The sequence below is a fragment of the Haplochromis burtoni genome, unplaced genomic scaffold (assembly GCF_018398535.1).
Source record: "Haplochromis burtoni strain Fernald_Lab_line unplaced genomic scaffold, NCSU_Asbu1 Contig_225, whole genome shotgun sequence".
Lineage (NCBI taxonomy): Eukaryota > Metazoa > Chordata > Actinopteri > Cichliformes > Cichlidae > Haplochromis > Haplochromis burtoni.
In genome coordinates this window covers 803,970-816,463 of record NW_024582586.1, presented here as the reverse complement: position 1 = coordinate 816,463, position 12,494 = coordinate 803,970, and positions in this window count along the sequence as shown.

The following is a 12,494-nucleotide window of genomic DNA, read 5'->3' as shown; positions in this document are numbered from 1 at the left end:
AGTGGAGAATGCTTGTGCCTGCGGAAGTCTACCACCAGTTCCTTGGTTTTACTGGCGTTGATCTGGAGCTTGACATTGATAAGCTTGACATTACTGTGGAAATGGTGTGTGAGGTGTTGTCTGAGGTGTTCACTCTGTTTCAGAAAGAGGAAAAAAAGTTCAGTCTGGTCCTCAGAGCGTGGGGATGAAAAAGACACATACTGAGGGTCAGTGCGGACTAGTTTGTTTGTCTCCTCTGTTAACCTGAGTGTGTCAGACACCATCAAGATCAAGTGACCGTGACTGCTTCAAATACAGGCCAACAATAAAATACCAGCCATCTGAACAAAGGTACACATTTTTAACCCTTTATTAATGAGTTCTTATTTTTTTATTTTATAAAATCATCACATGATTGAAGCACGATATGAAATGAAATTGTTTCATGTTTTTGCCTCTGTGCTCAATCTCAACATTTCTTACACATGTGACAGGAAAGAATCCGGGGAGCCAAATGTCACTACGTAAGAACAACTACCTGAATTTTTCCATTTTCTCCTGCTTTATATTGCGATTGAGAAACTGCTGGGTGTATGAAAAGCTGAGCATGAATGTGAGTGTGTGAATGGGTGAATGTGGTTTGTAATTAAATCCCTCTGAGCGGTTGATGAGATTGGAAGTGCAGCCCAGTTCAAGGCTAAATATTTTACTCTTCTGCAATTCTTTGACAAATAGCTGTAAAGTTTCAGATTCAGCTTTTACACACACACAGTAGAACATATAAGCTTAGAAAATACATGGCTAAATCCATCACTCTGAATGTTTTCTGCTTTTAAAAGTAGACAATATTGGTGTCTAGTTAGGGCCTTCTTGCCATGTTTCCTTTGAAATGTACCAGCAAAGAGAGATTTGTCCACTAAACTTTCTTACCTGACCAGTCCCTCTCATTTCTCTTGTGACACTTTTGTAAAGCCTTACCCAGCTTGATCTAAAAGTGTATTAAGCATAGACTGTATTTAAAAGATGGCATAACTACCATAGCGTTAGTTAAAGTCATTCTTTAACTCCCCCGTTGTGAGCATCCTCACTGTCCCCATCTTTGTTTTCTGAAACAGGGCAGCGACACTCATGGGACAGATGTAGCTGTGAAACCAAGTGACACTGCCCACTTATTCAGTAACAACATTTAAACTAACAAAGAGCAAGTCCCACAGCCTGACCTGCTTTGTCCTCCTTATGGAAAGTAAGAAAGTGAACATCACTTGAGATAATAAATCCACCAGATAATTGTTTACTCAAGAGAGCCGAGGAGTGTCTTCCATGTAGACATCTACAGCTAACTTTTTTCTCGCCCCCCTGCTGGCTGTTAGAAAGAATGCAAGTTTATAAGGTACTCCAAAGCAAATAAATCAAAAGCTTGTTTCAGACAGTGAATAAACTGATTTTATTTTATTGTCTTTTGTGTCTGGCTGAACAAAGTGTTAGTGCAAGATAACAACAAAGGAATCATTCGCACAATTCATGCAAACTGTCTCAAACAGAGCACAGGAAGAAAATTATACTGCTGCAAGATTCCAGTATTAGTAAGACTTTATTTTTGTGTGACTTGGTTTTTAATTGGAATGGATTTTTTAAGACTGACATATTGATATATTAACAGATTTATAATAATGTGTATCGTGTTTTATCTGTGTCATTTTTATGTTTGACTTTTAACATTTTTATAGTGTTATGTTAAGCGATTTACAAGCCTCGAATAACTGTGTCATACTACAGACTGTCCCTGGGCTACAGTGTGTATTTCCTCTATGACAGAGCAAGAATAACCTGGAGCATTACTACAAAAGTATTACATCAAAGTGTCCAGGATTATTGCGGTGATGCCACATAAGATAAATAAAGCATAAAGTGAGAGGAGATCACTGCTAACTGCTGAGCTCATACACCGTGTTTCCCTATGGGAATATTATATCATATATAATATCACACAGAAAGCACAGCAGATAAAAATACCATTTAATTCATACAAACGCGCCTTTGAACACCACAGATGTGTTCAGGGTCCCTGCAGACTTACTGCAGGAGTATTGGAGTGATTTTTCGCATGTTGCCGGTGAAGTTGAAGGCGGGACACTAAGTCATGAGGCATGCATAGACAAAGAAGTACACAAACACCGCCGTTATGGCAGGCAGCCCAACTTTGTTTCATTGATTTCAGACCTTTGCGCTCCTGTCGCCTTTGCGGATTTGTAGGGTCGAAGAAAACACAGACAGTCGGACATTCATTTATCCGAAGTGTGGAGATTAAAAACGAAAACTAAAAGTTTGAGAGTGAGACTCAACTTTTATCTGGAGTCATGTGTCAGCGTTATGAGTGGAGACTAAAGAAAAGGGAGTCAGAGCCGGGATATTACTGCGTAAAAGTTCGCAAAATGTGGGACCACCAACTGATGGAAGGAGACAGGTAGGCTGGGAAAACTTATTTTGTTATGAATAACCTGCTGGAGCAGTTTGACAGCGAAACTTTGATGTGGTCTTTATCTTTATATTTTTATTTTATTCTATAAACGTGGCTCTGACACCTCAAAGATTTGCTCTGGCTTCGGAGTCAGTAAAGAAAAAAAAGTGTTCTCAGCGGGGAGATGTGCGCGCTTTTGTTGTCGTGTATGAAAAAGTGCTGTGAAGGTAGTTTCCGAGGGTTGTGTGATACCGACTCTCAACTTTAAAGTCAGCTTTTGTCAGGCAACGCTTCAGCAACTGCAGCCAGTGACAAATGAGCGCAAATGAAGCTCCAGGTTTTTTATCCAGTAGACTCTTCTGACTAATAAGGGTTCTTTGGGGTGTCTGCTGACATCCCAGTTTCAGCACAGGGAGGGCTGGACAGCGGCTGCGTGGAGTGATGTGTGTGCGCGCTACTATGTTTTTAACGAGTTGTGTTTGAAATGATTATGTGTTTGCCTAACCCACAGTGATCTGGTGGGTGGGGACCTGAGTGGACAGATGCACAATGAACATTACAGTACAATCCAGTAAAGTGGGCAGTTAGTGCAGGCTTAATGACGTCTGGCAGCAGGGGGTGGGGGTGGGCTCGGGACATCTTTGCCTCCGGGGTTGCTGGCTGGATAAACTGCCTTGTGCTTCTATTAAACATCCATCGGCAGATAAACTGCGGACTGACACAAATCGACAGATCATAGCTGTAAACACATGACTGTGGCTCTCTAATGGTGGGCTGTTCCTCATAATAATAATAACAATAAACTCAGACACTGAGGCTTCTATATGTATACATCTTCACATATATCAGCATTTCTGCCAATAACAGCAAGTTCAAATAAATCCTGGTGTGGAAGGTGGTGTTGATGGAAGGCGAAATGAAGATTAAGTTTCACTTTTTAAGAAATCTACACCTTTCTCAAAGGCAGTATAACTTTCCAGGGCCCTTGCATTTAAAGCATTATCTTAGTTCAGTTCACTTCAGTTCAGTTATATTTATATAGCACCAAATCAGGCTAAAGTAACTAAAGGAAGCATCAGGGTCACCTGATTCAACCATAACTATTAAACTTTATCAAAAAGGAAAGTTTTAAGCCTAATTTAAAAAGTAGCGATAGTTCCATCTCCAGAATCCAAACTGGGATCTGCTTCCACTTAAGAGGGGCCTGATTTTTACCCCTTTTTGGAAAAGTGGAAATAGCCACAGATATTGATTGTCTTTTCTTTCATTGTTTTAACACATATTCCCAAATAGATCTTTATTCTTTGATGTGCAAAGACATGGTAGAAAATTAACTGCCAAACATTTTTTGATGCTGATCATCTTTTCCTTCTTTAAAAAAAAAGGCAAGAAATTTTCAAAAGTTACATTGTGATGCTTTCTTTTTATTACTCATAATGCTGTTGTGAGTAATTTGGAGTTTCTACTGTAAAATTAAGAAAAAAGAATGGTGATTTTGAATACACCAATAGATTTATAAAGAGTATACAAAAAGGTTCTGAGAAGCAAAGCCAATGCGGATGTGCTTTCCGCCTACTTTTAATGGCCACCAGGCTGTGAAAAGACCTCCAGTCCTTTAGAAATCTATGGGAAAATAGCCTTTGGTTCTGACCTCTCTAATTACGTTTCTAATGGGTTGATGGGCTCAGTCACTTGTTTTGCTTCACACATTGAGTTCATTAAAAAAAATTTGATGTAAATGTCAGAATAGTGGATTTTCCAGTGCGTGCTGTTCGTCACATTCAGCTTCAAAACACAAATATGGCGACAAAAAGTTTAACGTCAACACTTCAAAACAGGATTTGAAGCGTTGATGGGTGACGTCAAGGTAGCTTCATCCATCTTTTAAACTATCTGTGGGGAGATGCTATCATAAAAAAACAATACAATACGCCACTTTGCTGCTTTCCAACATGCCTTCTTGGGATGAACCACTGTCCGTTATTTGATTGCTTTACGAACAAATTTGCCTCTTCTGCTCTCCAGAAACCATTCAAATCACCCTCTCTAGAGTGTTATCACCTCCCTTTGCTGACTCCATGGCTCCTTGATCATTTTCACACAAACCCTCAGAGCATCTGGTCTGAATTACTGCTCGAGTACAAAGATAAGTTAATGAGAGTTTATCTAGACGAAGAAAAGAAGTTGCAAGTACAGACAGTGGCAGAGCAGCAGGTCTTCATAATGAGTGCTTATGTCATACAAGAGACAGTTTTACTCCTACATCCAGAATGGGTATTCAGACATCATGGCACACTGTACAGCACAGAGAGGACTCATTGTTAAGCCATGTGCTGAAGCAGTTTAGCATGACAGAGAATTCTGAGTCATAGTGGTAGGTGTTGTACTGTAGTACACTTGAAAAGATAGGGATGAGTTCTGAGAACATAGAGGCTTGGATCATAATTTCTAAAGGCTTACGTGGCAGAGTGTACAGTCTGGTTTGTGCAGAACAGAACACCGTGCAAACACTGTTGTGTAAGAGAACACTGACAATGCAGCTAAAATTGGCCAAACCATGTCTGCGTGCACCTCCTCATACATCTCTCTTGTAATTTGCTTTATAAGGTCCTGAGATACAAAACTGCAACTCGAGACGGGCGACCTACTTGCAGCTTGAATTTAGACGCTCAAATTGGAATGTGTCATTGTTACTGCGCCACAACCCAAATTACATCATCTCCTTGGACAGTTGTCATAATTTCAGCGCTCAGCTTGTCTGAACCTGTGCCAGCACGGAGGACAACAAAGGAATAATGACATAAGAGGGAGATGGGGTGAATTGTTAAGCAGATTCCAATTCACTTTAATTGAAAGAATATTTTTACATTTCAAACTTTATTTGCACAACAATGACAAACACACAACTTGATTTAGTTCTAAACACAGAGGCTAGTGCGCTCAACACCCGAGAGCAATACAATGAGTTTGGCAGTGAGCCAAATGAAATGTCACCGGCAGCGTTCACCGGTTTGAATCCAGTGAGGAATTATTTCCTTATCGCGGGGGTTCCATGAACCTGCAGTGCTTGTTAAGCTGTTCACGTACAGGAGAAAAGAAGCAGCAGGTGACTCATTGCGAACATATAGACTTCACGCCTTTCGCCGACCAACAGTGCACCGCTTTCCTATGAAAAAGCGAAATGAAAAATGTTTGCATCATGAATGAAAAAAAGATATCAAGCAAAGATAGCAAAGATATCGCACCGCTAGCAGCACTACTGTGGTAAGTGGATGACGTGTCAAGAACCTTTGTGTGATAACTGATTTTGATAATTGCAGACATATGTTGTTTCTAGGATTTGCATCTTTATATATAAATATATTTTTCTTCTGGGAACATTAGCATTAGCAAGGAATTATCCTAAAATTCCTTGCTAATGCTGCTAATGGTAATGGTGATGCACCATCCCATGCGGCCTGTTTTTAGAGACATGCCAGCCCAAGTCCAAAAACTTACATTTAAATGTAATTAATGAATTATATTCTCTCTACTTTCTGAGTCTGAGAAATGTTGCTAGCTTCATAACTACATGCTATCATTTACTTCTGAAAAATTAAAATGTATACATTGATGAAAAGGTTTGGGAAAAACAGTAACAATGCCAATCCACACCAAAAGCTTGGGTACTTTCCCCCCAAAGTAGTACTATGTAATATCCTCAGTTTTATTGAGATAGAGATGCTAGCTAACAATAGCGTTTGCAAACATCAAGCTAACCTTAACCTTGATAGCACACAAGAAGTGGTATATTTTTAACATTACCTTCAAAGATGGCAAGTTTAAAGCTACTAAACCTAAAGTGAAAAAACGTAAATAGTACTTAAATCAAATAAGTCACTTACTGCTTTGTGAATCACTCCACTCACTGCTGACAATTCTTTAGACCGTTGGGAATCTCACGATCAATCTGTAAACTTGAAATTCACAGAATACGTTGTATATGTGATTTAATGCTCATACTGCTGCAATCTCCCAGAATGCATTGCTTTCTACAGAACTTTACCAAATCTTCAAAAGCAGTCTGCTTACTGTAAAATCATAATGTCATTTTTGCAGCAAAGTGTTATTCTTTACTTAGTGTCCTCATGTTCACAGTTGTTTCTGTCATGGTCCTGACCCAGTGTTTTCGGTTTTGTGATTGTTTGAGTTTTTAGTGAGATCATGGTTTGTTGTTTTGGATTTTGATATGTGGTTTTTGTTCTGACTCTGCATCTAGTCATTTCAGTAATATATTATTTCCTTGTGCTTCTTTTGTTTCCAGTTTATATTCCTCATTAGGTTATGAAACCTTTAGTTATCATCTTTTGTGGTTCCTGTCTGTCTCCCCTGTCAGTCATGTTTGCTTATTGCCTGTCACAGTGTCAGATGTCTTAGTCCTGCTCTCAGTGTTTGTTACTTCCTGTTTTATTTTCAGAGTTCCTCATCTTATGTGTTTTGTGTTTAATTTTGTGTCAAACAGAATTTGACTAATTTGTCATTAGTCAAATTCTGTTCAGCTGTGTTTCCAATGTCCGTAATTACCCATTTGTATATGTTGTCTGAGTCTTCCTTTGTTCTTTATCATGTCCTCTCGCTGGTGCGGTCTTCCTGTGTCTGTATTCCTTGCCTTTTTTTCTTATGTTCTAAGTAACAGCAATAAAGCTGCCTCATTCAGTTAATGCCTTTGTCTCAGTGCCCTGCAACTGGGTCCTACGCTGCCTGCCACACAGACGTACTTGCCAATTACACCAGTATGGAAAAAATTCAGCTTAAGACTGGCTGTCAACACACGAAAGGGTGATGTGACCTATTGTGATGTGTGGACTGTGAGATTTTTAAAGTCTTCTCAGATTTATGAGAATACAAGTCACCAGATTTGGAAACATGTAAACAGTGAAAAAAAAGTGAGGGGAAAATGCACAGAAAAAGTTGGAGAATATAATTTAATGCAAGTGTACAAAGTGCTTCACAGATAACTGAACATAAAATAAGAAGAAAATGGATAAGGAACAGCTGAGATACTGTGCAGGACTCTCAAGATCACCCTGAGGCTGAGTGGGGAATTTATATATATGTATAGATAGATAGATATATGACAACTTAACTTAACTAAAAGACAAAGTGGTAAAACATTTTCTTATGGCCTAAAGGTACATCAGCAAAATTAAGAGGAACTAAAAAATCAATAAAATAAAGTAACGCTTGATAACATCATGCAACAGAATAAAATGTACAACAATCAATAAGCTATAGTAAGTGAATGAAATAATGCAACTCTGAAATAATGATATGAGATTAAAAAAAAAAGTAAAGTCGATAAAGCCCACTCAATCAAAAGCCGGGCTGAAGAGGCAGGTTTTTAGTTTATGTTTAAGTGATGAGGACTTTTGCATCGCTGTGTCTTTTCAGTTCCCTTGTCGTAAAGTTCTTGAGTGGGTTATGAGTAATACCTTGAAAGAGATAAACTCTGAGAGGCATCAATTAGGCAGAAGGCAGGAAGGTGTGAGAGCAGACTACAAATAAATAGGATATGCTAAACAGCTCCAGTAGTAGGATTAGAGCTCCGCGGGGGCCTGAGGTGTTTGGAAGGGTGTCAATACCAGATGGAGGCAGGCAGACTAACCACAACACCTGAGCAGTTTATTCAGGTTTGTTTTGTTCTCGGTGGATCAGGGCTGTCTCTAAGATGAAAGTTATTTTTTTTCATGAAACACCACAACAGGAGACGAGATGACAATCTCTCTTGTCCTTTTCTACAGTAGGCAGCCTACTGTACAGTGAGGCTTAGAGCAGAGGCAGACAGGAATGGGGAATGTGAAGATGCTTTTGACTGCTAAACCTAAGAATCAGGTATGAAGCTCTGGGCTACCTGCAGGGTTTTCAGGAAGAAAATCCTCTAGTGGGCTTTAGGAGACATTCTCTTGCTATTTGACGGATGATGGTGGACTTTGAAAACATGACAGATCCCTGTTTAGCTGTTCCTCTGCATTCAGTTCCTTTCACTAAGTCAGTCCTCAATGTTTCCTGCAGGTTTAAAGTTATTCTGCAGTCATGGTGAGGACAGGCCGTGCCCTTTTCTCCAAATGCCACACAATCTCTGAAAACATACCTTATCTTTTGTACTTGAATCATAATAATCAGACAGTAGCATTCAGATACTTAGCATTTCCCTGTGATGCCTTAGGAGTGCCACTTGAAGTTAAGTGTCGCACGGGCCAGTAATTGTTCAGTGGTTGTGTCGTCCACTGAATTACGCAGCTTGACGGGAGCGTTGCAGGAGGCACAGTGTGCCGCTTAGGCAGCAGCAGAGGAGGAGAAGGAGCAAGACATTTGTGGGATGCATCTAAGTGCAAGAGCAAGAGAGCAGGGGAGCAGAAGCTTAGCCGTGCAAACTGCTGTCTTTGTACTGGGGACCTTGCTGCCCACCTGCGCATGGACTGGACTAGATCAGGTACAGTAAGCCGATTCTTACGGGTTTTGACATGATTATAATGTGTAGCAGGGAGGGTAAAAAAAAAGATTTTTGGACATCAGCCCACTAGAGCTATGTGAATTCCTTTTATTTATGATCTTGAATTAAAATTCAGGGTAGCGGGTGCGCTGTAAATTTCACCCTGGCAGGAGTTTGAGAAGTTTTCATGCTTTAGCCGAGGGTGAAAAGCTGCAAAAGGTCATTTTTGTTAAAATATTTGCCGGGTCAGGGGGCAAAGATGTATTTTTTTCTTCTTCTTCTTCTTTTTTTTACACTGTATTAAAACACTGATCTGTGGTGACTTTTCAGAGGAATGAGCTCTTTTGATTTTCTGCCGCTGCCTTAATAGCAGTGTAAAGTTCAAATATAGACTTTTGAAGCCCTTTCCCAAATGAGGCCCCTGTGGCTATGGCCGTGTTTCAGACTGAATACTGAAATGAGTCTATTCAGTAGCACAAAAACAAAAAAACAAAAAACGTAACCCTACTCATTATGGTGAGTCACTCAGTTAGTTTAATCTATATTTTCCTTCTCTTCTTTTGCCTTATTTTGTTTTCTCCAAATTGGCTCATTAAGGACACTTTTACATCCCCCGCACTGACCTCTGCGCATCAGCGCGTCGCCTGTGCAGTTTGCGAGCCTCCACACCTTAATAAACATGAAAAAACCTCAGTCAAGATTGATCTTATGCTGGAATACATTAAAAAAAGGAAGATGGAGGATTTCACTTGACTTTTTAATGCCTCCTGTAAATGCATTTATGTGAATGTACTTTTTAATTTTTTTTCCTCTGCAGCTTCCATGTCTCTAATCCAGCAGAAGGCATGGTTTGTCAAATCACGTTTAAATGAATGCATTTATTTAGAACTGGCAAGTGAATTAGCAGATGTGTACAGGAGAGTGAAATTGTGTTATAATCTTTCCATTTTTCTCATTTGTCGTGCCTATGCCTGTCAGCAGCTGTTAGGTGCAGAGTAATGATTTCTAATTGTATGCTTCTCCCTGTCGCCAGATTCAGACCGTGGCAAGCTTGACGGTTAGCTCTGTCAAGAAATGTGTGATTGTTGTCCCCACTCCTTTGCTACTTTTGGCCCCGGCGTGCTCACCGTCTATCTCAGGTGAAAAAAAGAAAGAAGGGAATCTGTGTGGATTGAACTGAACAAAGCATTAATATTTTAGCAGATAATAAAAGGGCAGAGACTCTTTTTGTGGGCCCGTATGTGCAAATGTGTGAATGCGTGTGCTTTACTGCACGTCTGGAGGAACTGCGAGGTATGTTGTTGTGACATGCCTTGTCTTCCATTCTTTAGAAAAACAAAGACAGTCGCTGCTGGATCCAGACAGCATAACTAATTAGCCACAAACACACATGTGAGCGCTCACACACACACATGCAGAGAAGTGCATATACACAGCTCAGATACACGCGGGAGTCGGCGAGTAGGATATGATGTCACCTCCATAACCATAATTACCCATCATAAATCATGTGGTGTGACACCCTGTCACGCGGTGAATGGGTGTCCTATGTGCCAGCCAGGGATGGCTGCACTTTACTGCCGGGTGCCATCGTGCCGCCACACCACGGGCTCGCTCGTTTTTCTTCGCTCTTCCTAACCTCCTGAATTATACAAAGTCTTCTTTTGTGGTTTCTTTGCTATCATTTAGTAACAGTCAGCATGGGTCGGACACACTGTGCGGTTTCCGCTGTGTACAATGAGGAGCCTGGAGTAAAAAAAAGAAAACCAAAGGGTCTTGTGGTTTTAAGTCATTAAATTTTCACCATCTTTAAATGTATTTTCATAATAAAATGGAGTTAATTCATAGTAACGGCTGTGATTTAACCCCTGAAACCATTCACCACATTTACCACACACTATAGTGATTCATTTTTACATTCAGCAATTACTACACAATTCCAGTATCATTTATTTTACATTTCAGGGGCAGGCTTGTGTGCTGCCTTATGGGGCGGTTGATTAAGAGCTGATGTCAGTTATGTGTTAAAAGGAGCAACTGACTGCTGTGGAGGCATTAGCTGAACACAGGGGCAGGCCGGCCTCTACCACAAAGAGGAGAAACGTGACTCCTGGTAACTCACTGTTTTATTTAAATGTTGAGTCTCTGATACTCTTCTACACAGCCAGCTGGCAAATCTCATAAGGTTTGCCATTTAACCTGCCTCTATCTGTATTAATGAAAGCTCCTTTGCAACCTACCTCCACTTCCAATTCATAGTGGTGGTCACTGGTCTCTGGCCATTGGCTGCTTTTTTGAAGGGGGGCTGTGTTACTCATTATCATTCCAGTCGTTTTATCCAACTATTTTCAAGGAAAAATAATAAGCCCATTAACACTGACCTCTGAATCATCGAGCATAAAAACGCTACCTGCCTAAAGAGAAGAACCAGTGTTAGGAAATAGCATCTTTAATCACTCTGGCATGAGAAACCTTTCACAGAACATATAGTTTGTTCCATTTTTTAAGTTTTATCTACAAGAACTGCAAAAGATAACTAACATAACATAGTGTTTTTAGCACCAACAAGGGGATTCCCATTTGGACAAAAGAAGAAGAACTAAAAAACACCATCTACAGCAGAATCTGAACATCCTGTCTTTAAAAATAGCAAAGACCCGACACAGGACACAGAGATGCATCTGGCCCTTCACTAGAACTTCATCAGAAATCATCTCAGTGGAAGGCTGGCTCTCAAGAAGCCATTCTTAGACTACACTTGTACACTTGATACATGATGGAGCAAATATGATACAAATTAAATGGAAATTATGACTTTGTCTTGAATCCTATTATTCTATTTTAAATGTAGTTATTCAAATCAGGGAAGGAAACTTTGAATTTGTGTTTAATTGGTTAGAGTGACACTCAATATATGAAAAGACTGGAGAAATACAAAATATATCACAGAGGACTGACTCTTACGCTACCCACGGTGTTAGCACATGACTGGATTGTCACTTCACTGTCTTGCTTTTAGAGCTGAAACTGATTTCAGTAACAGGGTTATGGGACACAACTTGAAGTGTATGGTTACTGTTCTTTAAAATATGCTAATGTTATATAAATTGATTTAACACTTATAAGAGGCAGGTATCAACAAAAAACAAAAAAGTGGATTTAAAACTTATTTTAATTGTTTTATGTGAGATGAAACTTTGTTATCAACAAGCTGGGAAAGGTAAAAATGCCATTTTGAGGGGTTCTCAAGAGCTATTTTTGCAATGTAAATATTTTGATTTACTTTTTCAATAAGTACGCTGACATTTTGTCCCAGCACAGGTATAATTTACACAAAAAGCACATGTTTCAGTGTTTTGTGGATGGATTATTGGCAAATTCATGGGTTGGACAGAAAATATCCTCCAATTCAACAATGACCCCTGTGTGCAGCTGGTGGCAATGATGCAATGTAACTATAGCTCATATTACTGTATATCAATCAATTGTACGTAAGTAGAGGAAGCAAGAAGAATGAGTTGAGTAAAGTTTGACTTATCTGACTGTTTTGTTTCGCTTAATGTGCCTTATAATCCGAAACGTACG